Source organism: Gopherus evgoodei, chromosome 8, assembly GCF_007399415.2.
Source record: "Gopherus evgoodei ecotype Sinaloan lineage chromosome 8, rGopEvg1_v1.p, whole genome shotgun sequence".
Lineage (NCBI taxonomy): Eukaryota > Metazoa > Chordata > Testudines > Testudinidae > Gopherus > Gopherus evgoodei.
In genome coordinates this window covers 15809362-15832025 of record NC_044329.1, presented here as the reverse complement: position 1 = coordinate 15832025, position 22664 = coordinate 15809362, and the positions used below count along the sequence as shown (strand labels likewise).

The 22664-nt window shown below is 43.4% G+C and overlaps 1 protein-coding gene across 4 annotated transcripts in view; it reads left to right on the top strand.

The window, feature by feature from the left end:
* The first annotated feature begins 739 nt into the window (after positions 1–739).
* Positions 740–22664, top strand: part of AFF4 (AF4/FMR2 family member 4) — a 79804-nt gene continuing 57879 nt past the window's right edge. The window contains exons 1-2 of one of the 4 annotated variants that reach the window (XM_030574124.1): positions 740–993; positions 20482–20651. The gene's annotated coding sequence lies outside the window, so the exon portion shown is untranslated. The remainder of the gene's footprint in view (positions 994–20481; positions 20652–22664) is intronic. The other 3 variants (XM_030574121.1, XM_030574123.1, XM_030574122.1) reach the window with 3 other exon arrangements.

Here is a 22664-nt window from a genome sequence, read left to right as displayed (position 1 = left end):
TGCATCAATCCGTACAGATAGCCCTCATTCTGTGAAGGGCAGATGGGGAACATATAGATGACAGAGGATGCAGTTCAGGGGGATATACCCCATAAATGACCTGTTTATTTAGTCCGTGCTTACGACAGGGCAGTCCTGGCTGAAACATAGAGGCAATCAGTGGTGGCTGTTACCAGTGCCAGGGGGTAGAGTTCACGTTGCGGGGCAGTGCATTCTGCATTGCCTGGTGTCTGATGGAGAGGAGCACAAAGTGTTCTGGATGGGCAGCAACCAAGCCTGCACAACCTCAAAGTTTTAGGTACTGAATGTTGGCAACTGCATCTGACGGTCGCAGCTCACCAAGTGGGCACCTCTTCTCCGGCAGGGGGAGCCTCAACTCCTCCCCTTCGCTGTGCCCCTATCACGTGGCGGGATCCCGCGCCTACCCTTGAGAAGGCGGAGCTTGTCTCTGTTGCCTTCGCCCGGGTCACGTGGTGGGGTCCCCAGGCCGGGCCTGGGGGTCACGTGGCCGGCGGCGGGGCTGTGCGAGCGCGATGTCTGCTGGGTAATCCGAATGCCCGGCTGCGGGAGGAGCTGGGCTGGAGTCGCTGTCTGAGGAGCCAGCCAGCCAGCAGGACCCGACACTGCCGGGCCGCACCCGGACCCGGCCGCACGCCCAGCCCAGCCCGCAATGGAGCGGCGGGACCCCCGGGGAGCCGCCGCCGCCGTCGTCTCCCACCGCCTGTGACCCGCTCCCGGAGCGCCCCCGCCCCTCCGGGTCCTGCCTTCCCTCCCCCCGGCGCCCCCATCTCGGGGCCCGAGCCCGCTTACGGGGCCTGGTCTTTGTGCCTAGCTCCGGGCCCTGCCCCCCCCGCGGGTCCTGGCCGCGCCTCGGTCCTCTGCTCCTCCTGGCTGTCGGCTCCTCAGTCCTCTCTGGGCTTCCTCGTCTCCCGCCCGACGGGCCGGCGGCGGCAGCCGGGAAATGGTCCGGGCCTAGCGGAGCAGCGAACGGAGGTAAGGGAAGGAGGGGGAGCGCGGGGCCGCTCTGGCTCGGTCTCGCTGCCTGGGGCTGGCGGAGGGGGCTCCCGGGTGTCTGTTTGGACAAGGCCCGTTCGCTGGCGGTGGGTCTGTGTCCTCCTTCCTCTGGAGGTACCCGGGCTTGGGCGGAGGGAGGGGAAGCATCTGCCTCCCTTCCGCCCTCGAGCATGGGCTAGGTGAGAGTTCCCCGGAATCCGCCTTCCCCTTGAGGGGGCCATAGCATCCCCCTTATTCTTTATCCTTTCCCCTCCCCCCGCCCCCAAACCTGCCTTTTCCAACTATCTTCCCCCGCTTGAAACTCTTTCTGTTGCCCTTTCGGTTTTAGTAACCTCTCCTTCATGGAGGGAGCCTCCTCTTGGTCTCTTTGTAAACTTCTACCCACTCCTTGCCTCTCTCACCCTCTGTCCCCTGCAGCTCTGGATGGACTCTTTCATGTCAGATGTGACCTGCTAAAAGAGACATCAATCCACATACTGTCTAGATTAATACATGGGGATGAGCAAGCCCCCTTATCTCCCTAGCACTCATGGTTGGGTGGATGTGTAGCCATACACATAATCTCTAGTGAGATGTGCTGGCATTCCCTCTTTTCAAGAAAATAAAACTTATATGGCTCTGGGTAAATATGACTATAGGTTGTTAGGTTTTTCTTGGTGGTGGTTTTGATAATGAGGCCGCCTCCTCTTCCTCTCCTGGCTGTTAGATTTAATTCTCCAGTAATTGACGTCAGTGCTTTGTTCCTTCCACTTTGCTGTGTGTTTTAGGCACTGAGCAGTTCTAGGGATGGATCAGCCATAGGAGTGGTGGGGAGGCCTAGGCTGGGGCTTCCTTCATATTGAACATTTTTTTGTTGTTGTGTGGGTTTTATTCATTTATTTATTTTGTGGTAATGGGTGGGGTAAGAGGAAGGCAGAGTTTCTGGCTTATTAGCTGAGCCATAAACAAATCTTCCTTCTGAACCAGTAGGTGATGATTGTTGTTCAAAGGCACTTGGTGATAATTGAATTGCCCCTTGGCTAAACAGGGTACAACAACTTAAACAATATTCCTTGAAGTCGGGACAATGTTCTCCCTTCTCTATAAACAAAAAGCACAAAATGCTTTAACTATAACACAAATGGTTACGTTTTTAGTTCCTATATTCATTCATTTAGAGGAATGAAAAGATGATTAATCTGAACATAGTTTTGATCCAATGTACTAAATTCAAGGGTAATAAAGTAGCAGTGTTTCTGATCCAGTCCAAAATAACTGAATACACTGTGTGTTCATAAGATCTACTGCTTAATGAAAAGGTGCCTGACACAAGAAGTGTGGACCCTTTAAATTTCCCAGGCTCACCTCCTTCCTTAACTACTGTATCTTTCAGTCTCTTGGTTTATCATGAAAATATCTGTGTGTCTGTAACATCCACGTGATGATTTGCCTTGTCTTGCTTCCATCATGTCAATTAAACCTGTTTACCTCAGTGGGCCCTTACTCAGCATATTAGTCTTTGAAATGAAATAAGTTTGTCCAAATTCCAGTTCTGTTTTTTAATTTATATTTTCTCCTCTAGTGGTTGAAAGCCTCATCAGTATGGATGAGCTCTCCAGTTTTCTTTCCTTTTGTCTAATATTTCTGAGCAGTAAGCCCAGAGGAGTTATTGTGAAATAGGGCGTAGTCAAGTGAACTGATGGAGTAGTGGTTAGCCACCTGATTTGTCAATTTATAGACTTTTCTCCAATGAGAGAAACTTTTTTTTTTCTTTTTAAAAGTCAGATGCTACCATGGGTGCCATATATTGCACCCTGCTGGTGTAACAATATGCTGTTATTTCTATGGGTGGCCAACATTCAGCATATTATTTTAACTGGGATCTATGGAATGACTTTTTTATAATAATACTGCTTCTTTTGACTTTCATTCTTGCTGTTGATGCATTTAATTACCCTATTAGACTTTAAATATATCAACGCTTTTTAATATTAGGTTTTCTTTTCTGGTCACTATGAACATGCCTGTAACATTTAACATAGAAGTGCAAATTCTTTGTTCCCACTTACTTTGAATAGTTACAGCCAGTCTTAAAAGGATAGTCAATGTCAAATCTAGAATTAAAAGTAGAGTTTCAGAAGCTGTTTGTGTCCCTCAGTCTTTTTGCCAGTTTAGTTTAGTCATGTCACCTTGTCCTGAATCTGAAAAGTTGCAACAGGGAATCTGATTGGAAAGGGGAAACAGTGTAACTGACTACAGAGTGCTGTTAGATGCACAAAATGAAGTGCACAGTTTTGATTATTTTCCTTGAGTTCTTTTCCAGTCACAGTGATCTTGGATCAATAGTTAGCAGAACTTCAGACAACTTTTTTTTTTTAAAGGTACACTATTAGTGTTTTATATTTATCTGCAAATCAGTGTGTTGAGTTCAGTGGCACATAATGGTCCCTTCTGATCTTAAAGTCTGAGTCGCTTTCAAGATCCAGATATTTCTACTTCTAAATATATATCCCCAAACTGTGGTAAATAACTTACTTAAATAGCATTTTGTAAACTGTCTGGCAAACATGGAACAGAAATTTTATATTAAAAAACTTCATGGAAACCAGAACAGTCATAAATCATAGTTGATGAAATAGCCGAATGATGAGGAAAATCTTGCTAGGGTTAGGAGCTACTTAAGTCATATTTGCTTTATTCAAATGTTTGTAAATAACAATGTTGAAATAAAACTTCTTGAATGGTTAAACATTAGCAAGTGTTGTATTAGGGCTTGTCTACATCAGAAAGTTGCAGCGCTGGTGAGGGAGTTACAGCGCTGCAACTTTGAAGGTGTACACATCTGCAGGGCACCACCAGCGCTGCAACTCCCTGTTTGCAGCGCTGGCCGTACTCCCGTTTTGTCTCGGGTGTAGAGGATCCAGCGCTGGTGATCCAGCGCTGGTAATCCAATGTAGACAGTTACCAGCGCTTTTCTTGACCTCCGTGGAAGGAGGAAGCCTCTGGTAATCAAGCTGGTTTCCTTTCCCGGTTTGCTCTCACGGTCCCGGAGCCACCCAGCAAACCGCAGGGAAGGAGACCTGCTTGCTCGGGGTTCCGGGACCGAGAGAGCAAACCGGGAACGCCGCGGTTTGCTCTCTCGGTCCCGGAGCCAGCCAGCAAACCGCAGGGAAGGAGACCTGCTTGCTCGGGGTTCCGGGACCGAGAGAGCAAACCGGGAAAGGAAACCAGCTTCGCCGCGGTTTGCTCTCTTGGTCCCGGAACCCCGAGCAAGCAGGTCTCCTTCCCTGCGGTTTGCTGGCTGGCTCCGGGACCGAGAGAGCAAACCGCGGCGTTCCCGGTTTGCTCTCTCGGTCCCGGAACCCCGAGCAAGCAGGTCTCCTTCCCTGCGGTTTGCTGGCTGGCTCCGGGACCGAGAGAGCAAACCGCGGCGTTCCCGGTTTGCTCTCTCGGTCCCGGAACCCCGAGCAAGCAGGTCTCCTTCCCTGCGGTTTGCTGGCTGGCTCCGGGACCGAGAGAGCAAACCGCGGGGAAGCTGGTTTCCTTTCCCGGTTTGCTCTCTCGTCCCGGAACCCCCCTTGAAGCCGCCCAACAGCGCTGCAGTGTGGCCACATCTAACACCACTTGCAGCGCTGGTTGCTGTAAGTGTGGCCACTCTGCAGCGCTGGCCCTATACAGCTGTACTAATACAGCTGTAACAACCAGCGCTGCAAAATTTTAGATGTAGACATGGCCTTACTTAGTTCCTTCTTTTTCTTCTAACTAGTGGCTGCTTGCCAGGCTGCTCTGGCTTTCTTTTAGAGCTGTAGTTGCTGTTTCTTGAGTATGTCAGAGGTAATCAGTGACATGTGGCCTATACCTTAGGGACTGGGGCAATGATTCCCAACACTTCTGTGTTGTCTTCACTACCTGCTGTATCGGCGGGTAGCAATCGATTGCTTGGGGATCGATATATCGCATCTAGATAAGACGCGATATATTGATCCCCGAACACACTTACATCGATTCCGTAACTCCACCAACCCGAACGGAGTTGTGGAATCGACGGGGGAGCCGTGGACATCGATCCCGCGCTGTGAGGATGGTGAGTAATTCGATCTTAGATACTTCGACTTCAGCTACGTTATTCACGTAGCTGAAGTTGTGTATCTAAGGGTATGTCTATATCTAAAATTTTGCAGCGCTGGTTGTTACAGCTGTATTAGTACAGCTGTATAGGGCCAGCGCTGCAGAGTGGCCACACTTACAGCAACCAGCGCTGCAAGTGGTGTTAGATGTGGCCATACTGCAGCGCTGTTGGGCGGCTTCAAGGGGGGTTCGGGGAACGCAAGAGCAAACGGGGGAAGGAGACCAGCTTTGCCGCGGTTTGCTCTCGCGTTCCCCGAACCCCCCTGCAAACTGCAGGGAAGGAGACCTGCTTGTTCGGGGAACGCGAGAGCAAACCGGGGAAGGAGACCAGCTTTGCCGTGGTTTGCTCTCGCGTTCCCCGAACCCCCCTGCAAACCGCAGGGAAGGAGACCTGCTTGCACGGAGGTTCGGGGAATGCGAGAGCAAACCGGGGAAGGAGACCAGCTTTGCCGCGGTTTGCTCTCGCGTTCCCCGAACCCCCCTGCAAACTGCAGGGAAGGAGACCTGCTTGTTCGGGGAACGCGAGAGCAAACCGGGGAAGGAGACCAGCTTTGCCGCGGTTTGCTCTCGCGTTCCCCGAACCCCCGTGCAAACCGCAGGGAAGGAGACCTGCTTGCACGGAGGTTCGGGGAACGCGAGAGCAAACCGGGGAAGGAGACCAGCTTTGCCGCGGTTTGCTCTCGCGTTCCCCGAACCCCCCTGCAAACCGCAGGGAAGGAGACCTGCTTGCACGGAGATTCCGGGAACGCGAGAGCAAACCGGGGAAGGAGACCAGCTTGATTACCAGAGGCTTCCTCAGGTATGCTGGGATACCTGCTTATTCCACGGAGGTCAAGAAAAGCGCTGGTAAGTGTCTACACTTGATTACCAGCGCTGGATCACCAGCGCTGGATCCTCTACACCCGAGACAAAACGGGAGTACGGCCAGCGCTGCAAACAGGGAGTTGCAGCGCTGGTGATGCCCTGCAGATGTGTACACCTCCTAAGTTGCAGCGCTGTAACTCCCTCACCAGCGCTGCAACTTTGTGATGTAGACAAGCCCTAAGATCCATTTTCCCCTGTAGCGTAGACCAGCCCTTAGTTTGGATGGCAACTCCCCTGCCACCACATATTCTTGTGTTATGGCTACAGAACAGTTGCCACAATCTTCCCCCAACATCCCTTTCTGCCCCTTTCTTGCTTGTCATCTTTTTTTTCCTGTTTCTTGTGTTAACTGTGGTTTGCTACTCTCCTCCTCATTGCTTCAGCTCAACAGAAGGCACCATGCTGCTCATGGTAGGTGCAGAAGTATCAACTGGTGAGGCCGATGATTGAACTTGAGTGTTGTGAGCAGGGACATGAAATTGAGGATGACGATTGGGGAGTTCCCTGAGCTGGCCAGCAGAGAGGGATGAGGGAATGTGGGTGCCTTTCAAGAAGCAACCTGTGACAGCAGAAGATGATTTGCATCAGGGAGATAAGAGTTGATTTTATGTCATGTAGCTTTCCCAGCCATGCTGTTTTGCCCATTTCCCTTCAGGACTAGTTTAATGTGCCCAGATGGAGAAAAACTGGTTGAAGGATATGGGAAACGGCTTCAGATTTGCTATTGTCAGATTTCTTGTCCTTACTACAGTAACTACTCTCTGCCAATTAATTTCAAACTGTTGTTTGTTGTTCATATGGATTTGTTTCAGAAGTATTGTCTTATCTGATGCAGGAATATGTGCTTGCAACTATCCTCAACATAAACACAAAAGTATCCGTAGTATACTAGTCTTTTGTTTTGTTAGATTTAAATGCCAGTATGGTAGCTTATATCAGAGGGATACCAATTTGGATGTTGTCATGGCTGTAAAGAATAAAATATTCCTAAGTTGAAATGCAGAGGCATGTGATTGAGTAAGTATATTTGTGAAGACAACTTAACGATTTTATTGTCTTACAATGCCTGTAGATAAGTGGACTCACGCCTGTGGTGCCTCCTGCTGATAACTTCTGGGAATTAGCTTGATTCAGCTCTGGAGCGCCCTCTGCAGGCCAGTGATCTGCCTGTTCTCTGCGCCCCCCACCCCCACCCCGGTGTCCCTCCCTGGACCCGGTTCCCTTTTCCGTGGGGTGCTGCCTCCCTGGCAGTAACTCCTTTCTCTCAAGGTCTCCCCTCTCCAGGGAAACCCCCACCCTCTATCCCCACCTCCCCTCGGTATGTGGCTACTGCCAGTCATTGTCTACTCCTGTGCCCTGGGGCAGACTGCAGTATCAGCCTACTCATCACTGGCAAGGTTGGGTTTGGACCTGCTGCCTTGACCTACCCCTGGGCTGTCCCCTGCAACTCCCAGTACCTCTTGGCCTTATACATGAAACAAGGAATCAGTGCCCTAGCAGTGAGTACGCCCCATGACATGTGCCCCCTTGAGGTGAGGAAACACAGTCCAAGGGATATAGCAGTAATATTATGAAAATAAGGAATAATTCAGGCTGAATATTTCAGCAATTTGGGGCTGGGGAAAGGAAGGTTACTGACAGGGAGAATCATTAGTCTGTGGAATAGTGTAGCCTATTTAAGAGGAACTGGACAGGACTTTTGTAACTGCATAATAGGAACAATTCTGCATAGGCAGAAGGATGGACTAGACAATTTCTTTCCATCTCTAGTTCCACGATTTTGTGATCCAAGAGTTTTTTTAATACGGTTATCAATTAAATCAGTGCCAAGGGGGCACATGTCATGGGGCGTACTCACTGCTAGGGCACTGATTCCTTGTTTCATGTATGCTTTAATTGCTGTACATTATAATTGTCACCACTAACCTTTTTGGCAAAGGTTTCTTTATTGTACTTTGTCTTAATAAGCAATGTTTATTTTTCAGAATGGCTTTTTGTAACAAATGGGTATGGTGTTTTTTCTTCTCAGTATTACAGCACAATATATGGCTTTTTTTTAAAGCCAATGAAAATAAATGATCGTGAATTTGGGAGATCTTCCTCAATCTCTATTTTTAAGTGATATGCCTTAGTTCTAGGCATTATAACAACTAGGTCTTATTACTAGTCATATGTGCAGTTAATTCTGTATGTCAGGGATCGGCACGTGGCTCGCCAGGGTAAGCCCCCAGCGGGCTGGGTCAGTTTGTTTACCTGCTGCTTTCACAGGTTTGGCCGATTGTGGCTCCCACTGGCAGCTGTTCGCTGCTCCAGGCCAATGAGGGCGGCAGGAAGCAGTAGTCAGCACATGCCTCGGCCCGCACTGCTTCTTGCAGCCCCCATTGGCCAGTGAAAGCAGCGATCCACCAAACCTGTGGATGCAGCAGGCAAACAAACCAGCCCAGCCCGCCAGGGGGCTTACCTGACGAGCTGCATGCTAAAGGTTGCTGATCCCTGCTGTATGGTATCTATTTAAGGTAGGACAAATAATTGTGCAACACTTTTAAGATGGATTAAATATACTTAAAAGCTACCACTCTTTAGAGAAAAAAATGTATTTCCCTTAACTCCTCTTGATTTTGAGTTTTTTCAAGATTTGACAGATGTGACCTTTAAAATTTCATGTTTGTCATACCTTCTTTAAAAGTCTGTTTTAGTAACTAGAATATGAGGTGTAGTACCTGTCTCAAGTCTTGTTAGTTTGGAATTATTGGGTGTGGGTGTGTGTGTGTATAGGTATATTTTTAATGGAGGAATGTATCATATCACTGAATAACTTTAATACAAGTAATGAGGTCTTTCATTGGGGAAAATGATTGGGAATCATTCACACACCTACACCCAATATGAAATTATATGGTGATGGAAATTTTTTACACAAACAGAATTTTGGTAGTCCGTCCAAAGGTCAGTATTCTGAATCTTGCTGCACTTCCTGTTTGTTAAACTCTTGTCTCTTCTTTCTCCCTTTGTCTTCCTCTCTTACTTAAACCCTCTTGGTTTTCCTGCTTAGGTGAAGAGAGTACTTCAGAGATCAGGATTATGATAAGTTAAAACATGACTAAGGAAGGAGTACGATGGAAGGAACTAGTAGACATTAAGGGCCATGTGGTTCAAAAGTAGCGGCCAACAGTTAAACCTGAGTAGGATGGTGAATTGCCTTACCCTTCTAGCCCAGGGGTTCTCAAACTACATTTCACCGCAACCCCATTTCTGATAACACAAATTACTACACAACCCCAGGAGCAGGGACTGAAGCCTGAGCTTGCCCACCTGAGCCCCACCTCCTTGGTGTGTGTGTGGGGGGGGGAGTCCAAAGCCGAAGCTCAAGGTCTTCAGCCCAAGGCGGGGGGCCTGTAATCTGAGGTGTAACCCTCGGCTTTCGGCTTTGGCCCCAGGCCCCAGCAAGTCTAATGCCAGCCCTGATAACCCCATTAAAACAGGGTCCTGACCCACTTTGGGGTCCTGATCCACAGTTTGAGAACGACTGTTCTAGACAGATCTCATTGTGTTTTTTTTTAATTACCAAGTGCAGCACTTAGATACAATGGTAATAGATACAGTGAAATGTCTATATATAAATAAAATCCCTAAAACAACTCCCCTAAAAGAAGCCAGTATAAAAATGTCTTGAGTGGTCCTCCACCAACAGAAAACCTGGAAATAATAAAGGCTGCCATATATCAGGAAATACTTGTGTAAAATTTGTTTCCATTACATCAAGTGTGTTTTATCAGCCGTGTTACGGGTTACATAATTAAAATAAAAATTGTCAGTAAATACAAGAGTCCGAACATGGAAAATTCAGCCCAAAAGGCTGTCGTGTATTTTCTCATGAAACTGAGCATGTAATAATGTGGGGGAGAGGGATTTAAGGGACATTGTTTTACATAATTACAGCAGATACTACCATGCTCCAGCTGTAATGAAACAGAGTAGCATTTAATGTAATGCTAGTCTCTGTGATTGGTTGGCAAATAAAAAAACAAAACAACACAGTTGCCTATGAATTGTTTTCTTCTTGTCAATTTAAAGGACCTTGCAATGTAGCACCTAGTGGAAAAGTATGTTTATCCTGCCCTCAGTCTTTGTAACATAGGTTTATTGGTATGGATTAAGGAAACGATTTGGTCACAGATTCTGTGACTTTAATAGATCCCCATGACTTTGGCTCAGGCTTCAGCTCCCCACAGCAGGGCTTGGACTTTAGTCGTGCCCTGACCGAACCCTAATTTTTTGTGCATTTTTACCATGACTGCTCCATGCATTTTGACTGATTTTACCATGACAAAATTGTACTTCTAATCAGGACAGCTCTATTGGTATATCCATACTAACTCCCTACTGGAGACACAACTCCACTGGTGTATACCAATTCCTCAAGTGGCATAAAATAAGCTATAGTGGCAAAAGGACATTTTTGCTGGTACAACTGTGCCTACAATAGGGCTTTTGCTGTAGAGCTTTGCTGGTTTGGAGTGGTGGTGGTGGGGGAATCATCCTGACATGGCCATGTACGTAAAACTTACTCGTGTAGACCAGGCCTTAGTATCCACTTGTATATTTGAGGCATACAGAAATTAAACGGAGACATAAAGGTTCCCAACATAGATACAAGCTGCTAAATCACTGTTGGCCCTCTCTTTCCACTTGGTGTTTTAGTTCAGTGTTCACCAGGGTTGCACAGGCTAAGTATCTCAGTAATTGCACTGATCAGCTCCTAGCTATTTTAATACTCTTAAAATGAAGGCTATGCGTACTACTTTATCCAAATCTCTTGGGCCAAAAAAATTGACTTGGTCTTTATAGGTGTATCAGACAAGGGTAGAATTTGTATTTAGATCAAGTTTCTCTTGTTTATTTTAGATATTTTAGAACAAGATTAAAGCATATAACAGCAAAGCTAGAAAACATATAAAGGTTTCAAAGAAAAATTGCACAATATAAGAATGTTTTGTAACATACTTATTCTTTAATTAGAAACTACAGAAAGGAAATGTCTGCTCTTATCTCTCTGCCTTATCTAATCTGATTGGCACAACTAAACAGAACAGTGGTAGCCTGTTATGTCATTTGTAGAACCCCACTGATTCACTTCCTTATGACTCTCTTTCTGGGGTTCCAAATGTTAAGTTGCGCCTCAGCCACATTGCTGGAATAAGTTAAACACTTATTAAAAATATTGATTTACCAGGGCAGAAAATAAGTGTAGTCAGTGAGTGAAGAAAAAAGGATTAAAAAGTCAGTTCGTAGAACAGTGAATTCTTAGCCTATAATATCAATACCAGGTATATTTAATTAGAAGAAATACCAGTAATGCTTCACTTATACACACCAAGACTCAGTACTCTACCGGAAATACATTTTACCAGTGGAGAGTCTTAATAATCATTTAGTCCTAAGTGTAAATCAGCTTTTCATTAGCAAGCTGATCAGAAAGGATTTTTCTTTTCTCGCTCTTTCTTATTTTCTTGCAATATTTTTCTTAATAAAAGACTTGCATTCTCTTTTGGCTGAATGATGCAAGGTCTTATACTCAATCAGCATTTATCAATAGCCATTTTTACAAGGTTTCCCTGACTTACCTATTTGCCCAAACAACTTTATTTTGTGTGTGTGTTTAGGGGCAAATCATGCTCTTAATGCGCTACATGCCTGCAGATGAGGTGAGTGAGGTGGAATAAGTATTTCTTTTGTGTGTAGGGGTGGGTGGGATAAGAGAGAATGTAGGACTGGAATGGATTTTGGAACACAGTACCTATATAGTGCAAGGTTATAGTAGCATTGTGTGTACAGTAGCTATTAATGGGACCCCAGTCCTGATCAGGAGCTTCTGGATGATGCCATAATACACAAGATAAAATAACTGTAGGATAATGTATGGGTGCTGGGCGGTGCTAGGAATTTTTACTTAGACTGTAAACACCTTGGGGCAGCGATGATCTTCTTGGTCTAATTGTATGGTCCCTAGCAGAATGTGCTCTTCCTGGCCCATAGGGATCTTAGGTGCTATGGTAATACAAATAATGGCATTAAGGTTGGGATTTTTAAAGGACTTAATAAAAGCCAATAGGAGTTTGGTGCCTAACTCTATTAGGCTCCTCTGAAAATTCTAGTCTAAATATTCACCTCTAGAAGGTAAAGGTAACATGAACGTTATTTCACCTCACTTTAGCCAGCTCTCTAGAAAGATGTTATCCACTGAGGAAAATCTACGGCTTACTTGACTTTCCAAACACCATTTTCACTATGCTATTAAACACAAACTTTAAAATTATGGAATGGTCAGCTATTGAATATTTATGCAGTACAAAACCAATATTTCAATAAAACTCCACAAACCTTAACTAAAAATCTAATTTAACCAAAAACAAAACTTGCCATTCAAGTATTTCATCTCCTCATACTTGCATACTACAGGAGTTTCAGAATTGTAATTCTTACTCCTGAGGGAATTCTGCACCAAAAAATTAAAAATTCTGTGCACAATATTTCAAAATACAGCATATTTTGTCAAAATAACACTATATAATCATGCCAGTTTCAATTATTTTGGTAATTTTATTTCAAAATACTTGTCAGCAGCTATGTCTGTAACCATACAGATAACAACAAAAAAGATTTCCCCAGGAGTAGGGTTGAAGAAGCCCTTCATGCAACCCAGTTCCTGTTTCTCTGCCCTCTCCTGGCCCTGCACCCTCCCTTTCCAAAGCCCAGCTGGTCCCCTCCCTGGCCCAGACACCTGCACCCCACCTCCCAGAGCCCAGCCATGGAGTGCACCCCCAGTCCAGACAGTCGCAACTACCCTAGTGGGGTAGTAGCTCTGCAGCACCAATTCTGCAGGGGCAAAAGGAAATTATGCACAGAACATTAATTCTGCACAAATTTTGCATTATGTAGTGGTGCAGAATTTCCCCCAGGAGTAAATAATTCTATCTGCTGCAGTATCTAAGAGTACAGTGAGTCAAGAGCAGAGTGGCATGATTGGCACTCTACTTAGGAGTGGCCTATTGCTAGAATAGTTGGTGTGTGTCGGGTCAGGGCCAAATGGGTGTGCGTGTTTCAACAGTGTGGGTCCTTCCCACATAATGTCAGCCTGGAGTCTTTTTCCTAGGGTAGCTTGAAGCTTGGAACATTGCTTTTCTAAAAGTTCATACAGCATTAGGTTCTACTGGAGGTTGAGTACAGTGTTTTTCTTTGGGTTCCTGTCCACATATATCAGTATATCTTAGGCTGAGTACCTTGAGAAGCCTCCATTGAATAGTTGAATGCTGCCCTCATTTTGCCAATTGCAGTATTCTTCTCATCCTGTGAAATTCCAGCATTTCTTGTCATGTATTTTCTATATTATTTTAAAGCAGTTTTAATCAAAATCTTATTTTTGAAGTTTTGGCAGGTTCTGTCTTACAGTAAACTAATTGGTGAATCTTTCTATGAGAGTGCAAGCTGGTATATTTACCCAGTCTCAATGTTACTTTAACTATTTAAAAATTCAACTGAACTTTGCTCAGATGTCAACTTCAGATTTAGCTTGTGTTTTTTAACTTGATTGATTCCAGAAAAATGTTCTTCTTGTCTTTGTTTTTAGTGTTTTTGTTTTTATGTAGGACACATTAAAAAGTCATTTAAGATGAACAAAATTTAATGAAACAAGCATTACACAACTCTACCCTATTAATAGATTAAAAAATTGAGCATTTCAAGATGGGTTACGTTCGTGTTCTTGTGAGTGTATAGATCCTGAAGTTCTTAAAACTGTCAAGTTTATTTTGCCAAAGCTAAAACAAGTCAAGAGCATATAGTCAAAAGCAGCTGTGTTCAGTGGCTTCAGTAGTTTGTCAAATGTAAATTCATCTTTCAGCAAGGCTTTAGTGAAAATTATATGATGACTTCTATGAAGAGCTTTACAAAAGACTGTAACACAAAATCTCTATCCACAAAAATAAGTCAGGCAAACTTTAGATTATATTGTTTGGTAAAAATTCACAAGACCATTAAAGTAAAATTTGAGTGCCGTATAACGGGTAATGAGACATTTTAAAATCAGCTGTTTAATGAGGAGCCAGTATAATCTCTAAATTATTACAATATGCTATTGTGATAGAATGTCCATGGACAGCAGTTTCTAATTATGACACAAACCGATTAGAGTCAATAGCAGACTGCAGTATGGGGCATCTTTTGGGCAAAAGTCAGGGAAGGAAAATGTACATATCAGGGTAGCTGGTTGTGCTCAGCGAAAAAGAGTTAGGATGTGATATAGTTGATGTAGAGTTTTTGCTTGAACTTAGTAGACTACTGACTGAGAAGTTGGAAGCTGGAGAATGGGTTGCTGATCTTCATAGCTGAATCATATTACTGTTCTGGAGGGATGATTGATATACATTGCAAAAGCTGTATATTTTATGGAGAGTTCCTTTGCTATTTTAGATGGAAAGATAGATTGCTCAGAAGTAAGGAATATGTACTAGCTTTTAGAGCAGCATGAGATACATCATCCATGTTTAATACTGCTTAGACATAATGACTGAATTATGAAGAATATGGTTTTTGTTTCGCAGTCTGATCCAGGAAGTTTGTGTAAAAGATCACTATGTTAACAGCTTACACTAAGAGAGAGCTCCGATTGTTGAGTATGATCCATCAGCATTGGATTGTAGATGGGGAGGGAAGATATAACATGAGAAGAGAGAAATTAGAATTCAGTCATAAAATTTTAAATAAAGGCTTGGATGAGGGTGTGTGTGGGAGATAAGGGAATGTCTGACCTCTCAAATGGAGGTAAAAGGACAGGAAACCAAGAGTGGGGGTGGGGAGGAATGCTGGCTAATGCAGCACAAGTTCTCTATCTGTTATGGAACCTGTCACACCTGCTTACTGAAAAGGATTTATGTAGCTAAATGAATATTTACTAACATTTCTAACATGTTTTGAGGTAAGTACCTGTCATTGTTCTAAATATTTGATATTGAATGCTGTTAGTGTCTCTATGGCTGCTGCAGTTCTGTTGCTGTTTCCTAGCAATCTGCTGACAAAACCTGTGACCAAGTGATGTTTAGCATTAATGATTATGCTAGAAAGTTTTAACCTTTAATCCTTTTTAATGCCATGTTGGGAACGCCTTCATGTCTGAGAACTGCAGCTCTCCTGCCATGCTACAGCATGCTCTGCAGCCTCATCCTCCTGCTCCCAGCTGACAGGTAGCTGCAGCTCCTGTTGCTTGTTCAGTTATATGCATTCTGTGTGTAGCCTACTGGCTGGCCTGCAGCCACACATGGTCCTTCCATCTACCAGATCCTCTCTGCTTCTACTTCTGCATTCCTCACCCACCTACTAGCCTACTACATCTCCTGCTTCAACAATTCTCTTCTTCCCCATTTCAACCTAGAATTTCCCAAGGTACCATTCTCCTCCTTACCATGCCTTTTCCAGCTGCCATTAATTTCTCCTCCCTCCCCCCCCAGCATTCTTAAATTTAAAAGGGAAAGTTTGAGTAACTGACTTGGACTTCATTTATCAAAAAAACTCAAGTCTCTAGCCATTCTCGTAAAACCAACAGCAAATAACAAGGTTGAGACTTCCTGTTGAATTTTGTTTTTGGTTAGTGGTTAGCGCAAGGGGTACTAGGAATCAGAACCCAACAATCATATTGTCTGTCCTTCCGCTAGGTGAGTCACTTAACCTCTTACTGTTCCTGTAAAACTACTACTGTACTTGAATGTGGAAAAGTATAACCTGGCAGACAAATTCTAGACTTAAAAAGGGTACTTAACCCCAGTCAAGTCTCAAATATTAAAAGAAATTCAGCTTATTGGAAATAGCATAACTTGTTAGATTTATTGGCTCTGCTCTGTGAAGAGCCCAAGGAGAACTTGTGCAATTGCTCTCTGAATGATATTTAAACTCTATTCTGCACGGGCACTGTTACACGTTTTGTGGTGATATACATTTTATGCATTTAACAAGACCTTGCCTGCACTAAGAATGGTAGGAGATATAATTCACTTCACTATACTTTGCAACTCAGTTTTCAGGAACAGTGGAAGAAATTGGGCATTTTTATCACCATAATCTAATCAGTTATGAGTACGGCTAAATCATAGTGGTAAAAATGCTCAGATTCTTTATATGATACTGCCATTGCTCATACCATTCCATCCACAGATCGACTCTGCAGTTTTTGCAGAAGGCACACTGACTTGTCAACCAGAGGGAAGCCTGGGTGTTAAAGGATGGCAAAAAAAATTACTTGGAAGGGATGCTGTCTATTCAGCTTCCTTTTTCTTGGCATGTGGGAGATCAGGGAAAGGAGTTCGGTCTCCTGTTCTGAGAGTGAAACTAGAAAGAGATAGGAGCCCTGGGTCTCTCTAGTCCAAGGAGTTCTGGGATTGGCTTTGGAAAAAGCCATTCCAAGAGCCTGGAAAGTGGCCTAAGTAGACAACAAGGTGCCTGAGTAAAGTACCCTGAGGAGAGGATGTCATTTGGCAAAACAGCCAGACATAGCCAAGTCCCTGAGGTGGAAACTAAGAGACTGGTAAAGCAAAGGGAGTGGACTTGCAGAAAGAGAAGCAGTAAGAGTTTAAGGTTGGACCTGACACCTGCTTTATTGTCTGGAGTTGAAGGCCTTCAAAAAGGGAGAGCAGTGTTGCTTAGGGGCTCTACCACAGAGAAGAGAGGGAAAAAACTGTCTAGACTGCATTCTTGGCCTTTATTACTCATGAAGTGATACATCTACATAGCCCAAGAGTCCAAGTCAAAATTCACCGAGCCAATGGCTTATTGTATTGATGCAATTGAGGCATGTCACATCCTTATGTGAGTAAAAGATAAGAGTCCTCCACTGTAATCCATAATAAATAATGCTGGAGAATGATGTTAGTAGCTGTGGCAATTATGAGTCACCTGCTCCAAAAGTTCTGGCACTTCTAAGAGGCAGCAATATCCTTCTCCCCTGAATTGCTGCTGCTGTTTTGTCCGGGTGATGCCTGTGAAGTGAGCTGAGCAAATTATGCAAATTGAGGTCTTTGCATGACGAGGAGGGAACTTCTTGACCAAACAGTCTTGCAGTTGAAAACCAAATACGTTTGGTTTGACTACTGCAATAGGCACAGCCACTTGTAACATTCCAAAGTTTGGCAAAAGGAGGCTGGGCAAATGGCCGAGAGGGAAACTTAGATGTAAATTGTTAATGCTTTGTCAGTTTGTTTTCCCATGCATAAAGAGGGACAATTAGAGCCTACTGACTGTCAATTCTGCACGTAAAACCTAAAAAATTAAATAAAAGCCAGTCCAAATGACAGTTGTAGAACCAGTTTTCAAGTTTTCTCCTAACTTCTTATTACTGAAAACAGCCTTAAAAATATTTAGCATTTCAGTTTTTAAATTAAGTGCTCTGTTTCAGTGAACACTGATCAGTAGTATAGTTAGCCTAAGCATTGAGCTGAAGATTGCACTTGCATAGGGGTGGGGGAAATCTTCATATAATTGGTCCTACCCCGCTCACTTCACTGGTCTCAGTATAGAGGGTATATCAGGAAGGAGGAATGGCCGGAGTGCTGGTGTACTTTGGCAACTCTAGCTCAAGGAACTTGACTATTTTTACAGCAAGGTGTAGGTTAGAGCAGCTGTGAGGCTGTTCCCCAATTCCTGCATCTGGTTCAGCTCCCAGTGTAAATTGGGAGTGTAATGGCAACTGTGGTATACAGCCACCTTTGTGTTCTCATCCAGCTTCTCTAGGCATGTTTTGTGGTAAGCACCATTTTGGCTAGATCAAAGGATTGATGGTATCTCCATAAGTGTGTGTAAATTTGAGTGTCTTCTCACAACAGACTGCAAAGAATTATCCTCTGGATCATTTTAGGGTGGGAAGAAATACTTTTTTATATGGCTGGCTCTGGGAAAATAGAAAATCAAGTGTAGTCTGGAACTCGGTACAATGAGAACCCCCAGGCATGTATCAGTCAAGGACTGAGCGTTCTCAACTCCACTATTGAGGGTGTGAAAAAATTAAGATAATTTGGTGATGAGCACTGTTATAAAACTGGGTAGAGAATAACGAGTGGTCATTATTGTTGAGAACCTTTTCCAGTAAATGGCAATATAACTTTTTTTGAAACTGGGTTGATTGAGTCTGCCAATAGACCTAATTTCCTTCTCTTTGTTTACAGTGGAGAGCCCCTTATGTCATTCTGACTGTATTAATTTAGCATGGAAGTTCAAATAATGCCTCATGCTGACCTACATAAGACACTAGAGACTAGACTATATTTATGGTCTTTCAGTGAATTGCTATTTATAGGCTAAGCGAGGCATTGCTTGTGAAGCATTTAAAAAAAATTACCGCTTGATATCAAGTTACATGTGTGGGCTGGTCAAACATTCTGACCTTAACTTGGCCACTGTTATGCAAATTACACTGGACAGATTATTTCCTTGAAACTTCGCTTCATCATTCTAGATGAGTGAATTGCATTTAACAGTGTTTCTTTAAATAAAGATTGCTAGTAGTGGAAGAACCTGCATTTCTTTTCTGCTGCAGGCATCTTCTGCCTTCTTTGCTGATCTGTGAAAATCTTTTTTCTTTTTTTGGGTGTGATGGTCTTTAATACTACTTCTTAAACAAGATAACTGTGTACTTTGGCAGTCATTTAGATAGCATTTGTGGTTTAAGGGAGCATTGTTTATACAGCTGACATCCAGGAAAGAAAGTTGTTTTGTCATTCAATAGTTTATTTTGCAAATATTTGATTTTCCCATTTTTGGGGCATAAAACTTGAAAACGTGACGACCTTATGGTAAGTCTGGTGAATTTTGTTTAAATGATGGATCTCCTGGGTGGAGGGAAAAAGTGAAACTAAAAGGCCAATAGTGTGTAGGCATGTTGTGGTGGTATGTATTGTAACAACTCAAGTATCTTGTTGAACATATAGGAATAAAATATTTCTATAGAAGCAGTTAACTTGTATGAAAGCAGAGGTGATGGGGGGGGAGGTAGGTACAGGAAATGCAGTGCCTTGAGAAATGTTGCAAATTCTTAAAATTGAATTTTGTACTCGGAAAAGCTTTATAGTGAAGTTCACATTTTTATTACAAAGTTGATTAAAAATATTCTCTTTAGTATAAAATGATGATGTGCAGCTGTTCATCCTTTGAAGCATATTATTCTCTTTTTGTAGCATGTATGTCTTTAATCGATTAAACATTTAGTTTCTAATAGCTTTATAAAAGATTGCTTTCCTCTCCAGAATGAGAGGAATGAGTGCACTTCGTAGAATCCACTCTGTGATTGCACTTGCCCCTACAGACTAATCTTGTGCTGGAAACAGCAACTTGAAGCTGACTAGGTAGCATGAATAGTCAATTTCATGTTCAGACACAGCTTACACTAGAAATGTAGGTATTTTTGAAATAGCTAGCATCATTGTTGACACACTGTCAAATATTGCCCCTCAATAATCATAATTAAATGCAGTTTGTAAGTTGATGCACACAGAGGCAGCCAAGGCCTGTGAAACACCAGTGCAGAAAGCATATCTTGCCAGTCCCTCATGCCAGTGGGACATTCATTCTGTTTCAGGTCCTGAACATATTTTGGCCCTGGCAATATTACTGGATAAACAATACTGAAGCAAATTGAGGGTGTATCCTCAAGGTGCTGTATCTGCTTTTGGGTACCCCATGACTCATTTCCTCCTGCAGAGGAACACTGGTTTGATGAGACCCTGTCTCCTGGGAGAAGAGTGAGGGTATGGCTATACTTACAGCTGCACAGTGCTGCCATGGGAGTACTCCCGCAGCAGCACTTTGATGTGTGAGTGTGGTCGCAGCAGCAGTGCTGGGAGAGAGCTCTCCCAGCACTTCACGTACTCCTCCTCCCTAAGGGGATTAGCTTACAGCGCTGGGAGCACGGGGGCAGTGTTTACACTGGCGCTTTTCAGCGCTGTAACTTGCTGCGCTCAGGGGGTGTGTTTTCACACCCCTGAGCAAGAAAGTTGCAGCGCTGTAAAGTGCCAGTGTAGCCAAGCCCTGAGTTGTTCACTAACTATCCTTACAGCGTCACCACCTTTAAGAAAACTTGAGACAATGAATGCTGTGAAGAGCTGAGTGAGCTACATAGTGTTCAATTAACATTTATCAAAACTGAACATAGTTTTTTTACCACAGTATCCAATAGGATGCTTAACAGTGAAATACAAATTAAAATTCGAGAGAGACACATAATGGAATGTCTCAAAAGAAATTGTGAGGAGAGGCAGTATCTCCATAATCCAAGGGAAGTGGAAGTTAAATCCAGATGTTTGACAGACTTGCTCTGTTCTGAAATTTGCTATTTTGTGTTTACTGTTTAATGTAGCACTGTCCTTGTAAGGTCCAGAGAACTGGTGAGAGCAGAAGAGAGAGGGTGAACCAGTTGTCTGAAATAAACCTTGTTTTTTCCTTTACATCATAATCTTTCAGGTGAGGGGTTATATTCCTGCAGATGATTTGGCTGGACCCAAAGCTGATGTATACTGGTTCATGTCTTGTGCTACAAAAATATAAGGCGGTTCAAAAGTCAAAACGGCTTACTGCGGACTTTATGAAAAGCGAACTCCTTTCCTAACCGCAATGCCACAGGATTCATAGCAGTAAGTGTGATGCTTTCAACTGAAGTTATATAATGTAAAGAAGTCAAAGCCATGTTAGTCATATTAATATTTGGTGCATAAACAAGTTTCACATAATTAAACTTAAATGTTGTCTTGGTTCCAGCATTTGAAGCAAAAGTTAAGGACATGTATAAACAGGATTATGGAGACTTAATAGTGCTTGATTAAACAGCAAAACTTTGTTGGGAGACCATGTTATAACATGGCTTGATCTTGCCTTTGTGGGCAGAACCCAACCACATCTAAGAATCTGACTTTAGAGTTTGTCTTTCCATTGTACTTAATTATAACAACCACTAGTGACCTAGAATTGAAAAGAGTGGGGAATTTGATCCTTTGGTTGTAAAAGCCAGTTGGCTTTAGGTCTGATGAATTAAGATCCGTGTAAAAAACTAAATCAGGTTGTTTCAAGTATCTGTTCACTTACAGAAATCTAATTAGAGTTAAGGCTTGTGCTTCACATTTGTATTTTTTCTTCCCATATTCTTTTGGGCTGTAGGACTTAGAACTCCAAACTCAATTGTTAGAGAACAAAGAAATGCCTAATTAAGGTTCCTCCACATATCCCTGAAAAGAATGTAGTCATGTTGCATAAGTCACAAATATGCAAAAACTAACAGTACAGTTAGTGTGCTGCTTCATTTGCCACACAACCTTAATTCTGCCCACTTTTTTTTCAATTTTGATTAGCAGCATAGTACTGTCTGGATCAGTGGAGCTACAAACAGCACATAAGGATCTATCTATTGGACTTTATGAATAGGAGTCCTGATCTGGAGCTGTAGTAGGCATAGAAAAAATGGCAGTTTTAATAAAGAATGTGAAGTACTATGATTTCTTTCTGGCATCCTCACAGGGAGAGGGTCAAATTCGTGTGGTTGTTCCCGAAAGACATTCTTCTTTCTCCCTCCTCCCCCCAGTGGATTTATATGGGTGACAGAGGGTAAGAGCTTATAGCTGAATGGCTCAAAGGCACACAGCTTCCAAGTGACTACCTGGGACAGCAGTCCAAAGAGAGGAACTGGTAGTTGTGCCCCTCAACTGTCAACTCTTCTCTCTTTCTTAGTTCCTTCATGGCATCTCTTAGGCTTGAGTGGACAAAGGGTAGAGGAGGAACTGTCAGTTGATGGGCTGTGAATGTGTCTGCTGCTCCTCTTACAGGAAGTGCAAACCTCGGAAGTCTACTTCTGGGAGCTCTGCAACTCTTTGCTCTGCCTGCCCCACAAACAGACCCACGGACAGGGAGCAGTCAGAAAAGCAAAGCTCATAGCTGTGGGTTTGTTTCATTTGGAGGAGGCAGTGGGAAGAATGAGAACCAGTGCCAGCTGCTCTCAGGGCTACTAAGTCAATTGAGGAGTCTCAGCCTGCAGAGCCAAGAATGAACTGCTATATATAGCTGTTTAGTTTTTGGAGCTTGTTCTTGGTACTGGGCACCAGGTATCAAGCTGATGCCTCAGTGAGATTCATTTGTGGAGCCACTGCTGCCTCCTCTCTCCCCCAGCACCTGCACAAGGTGATAATTTTCTGATCTTAAGAATTTTGGTGGGTGACCTGTATACTGTGAACCCCTGGAGCAAATTACTTCAAATTTGCACCATAAATTCTATATGGATATACTAGTTTTTTAAACATTTTTATGTGTATTTTGGGTGAAGACTGAAAATTTGCCTTTAAACAGAAACCATGTTGCAACCTTAACTCTGGTGTTGCTAGAACTGCCCCATAATTTGACTTTTTAACTCCCCCCCCCCAAAAAAAATAAATCAAATTTTTAGTGTTTTTTAATTTCCTACAGTTTGGTCAAAGTGTAATCCTTGCTTAGAATATCACTAGTCTTCAACATGTTAGAATATATACCCATTTCAGGTCTGAATTGCTGGCTTAATAAAAGTAGTGCTATATTTATATGGCCTACTTTTTTCTAAATAATCCAAGAACCCTTTACAAATGGGTTGTATGATAACAAATTATGTACAAAGATCACTTCATCCA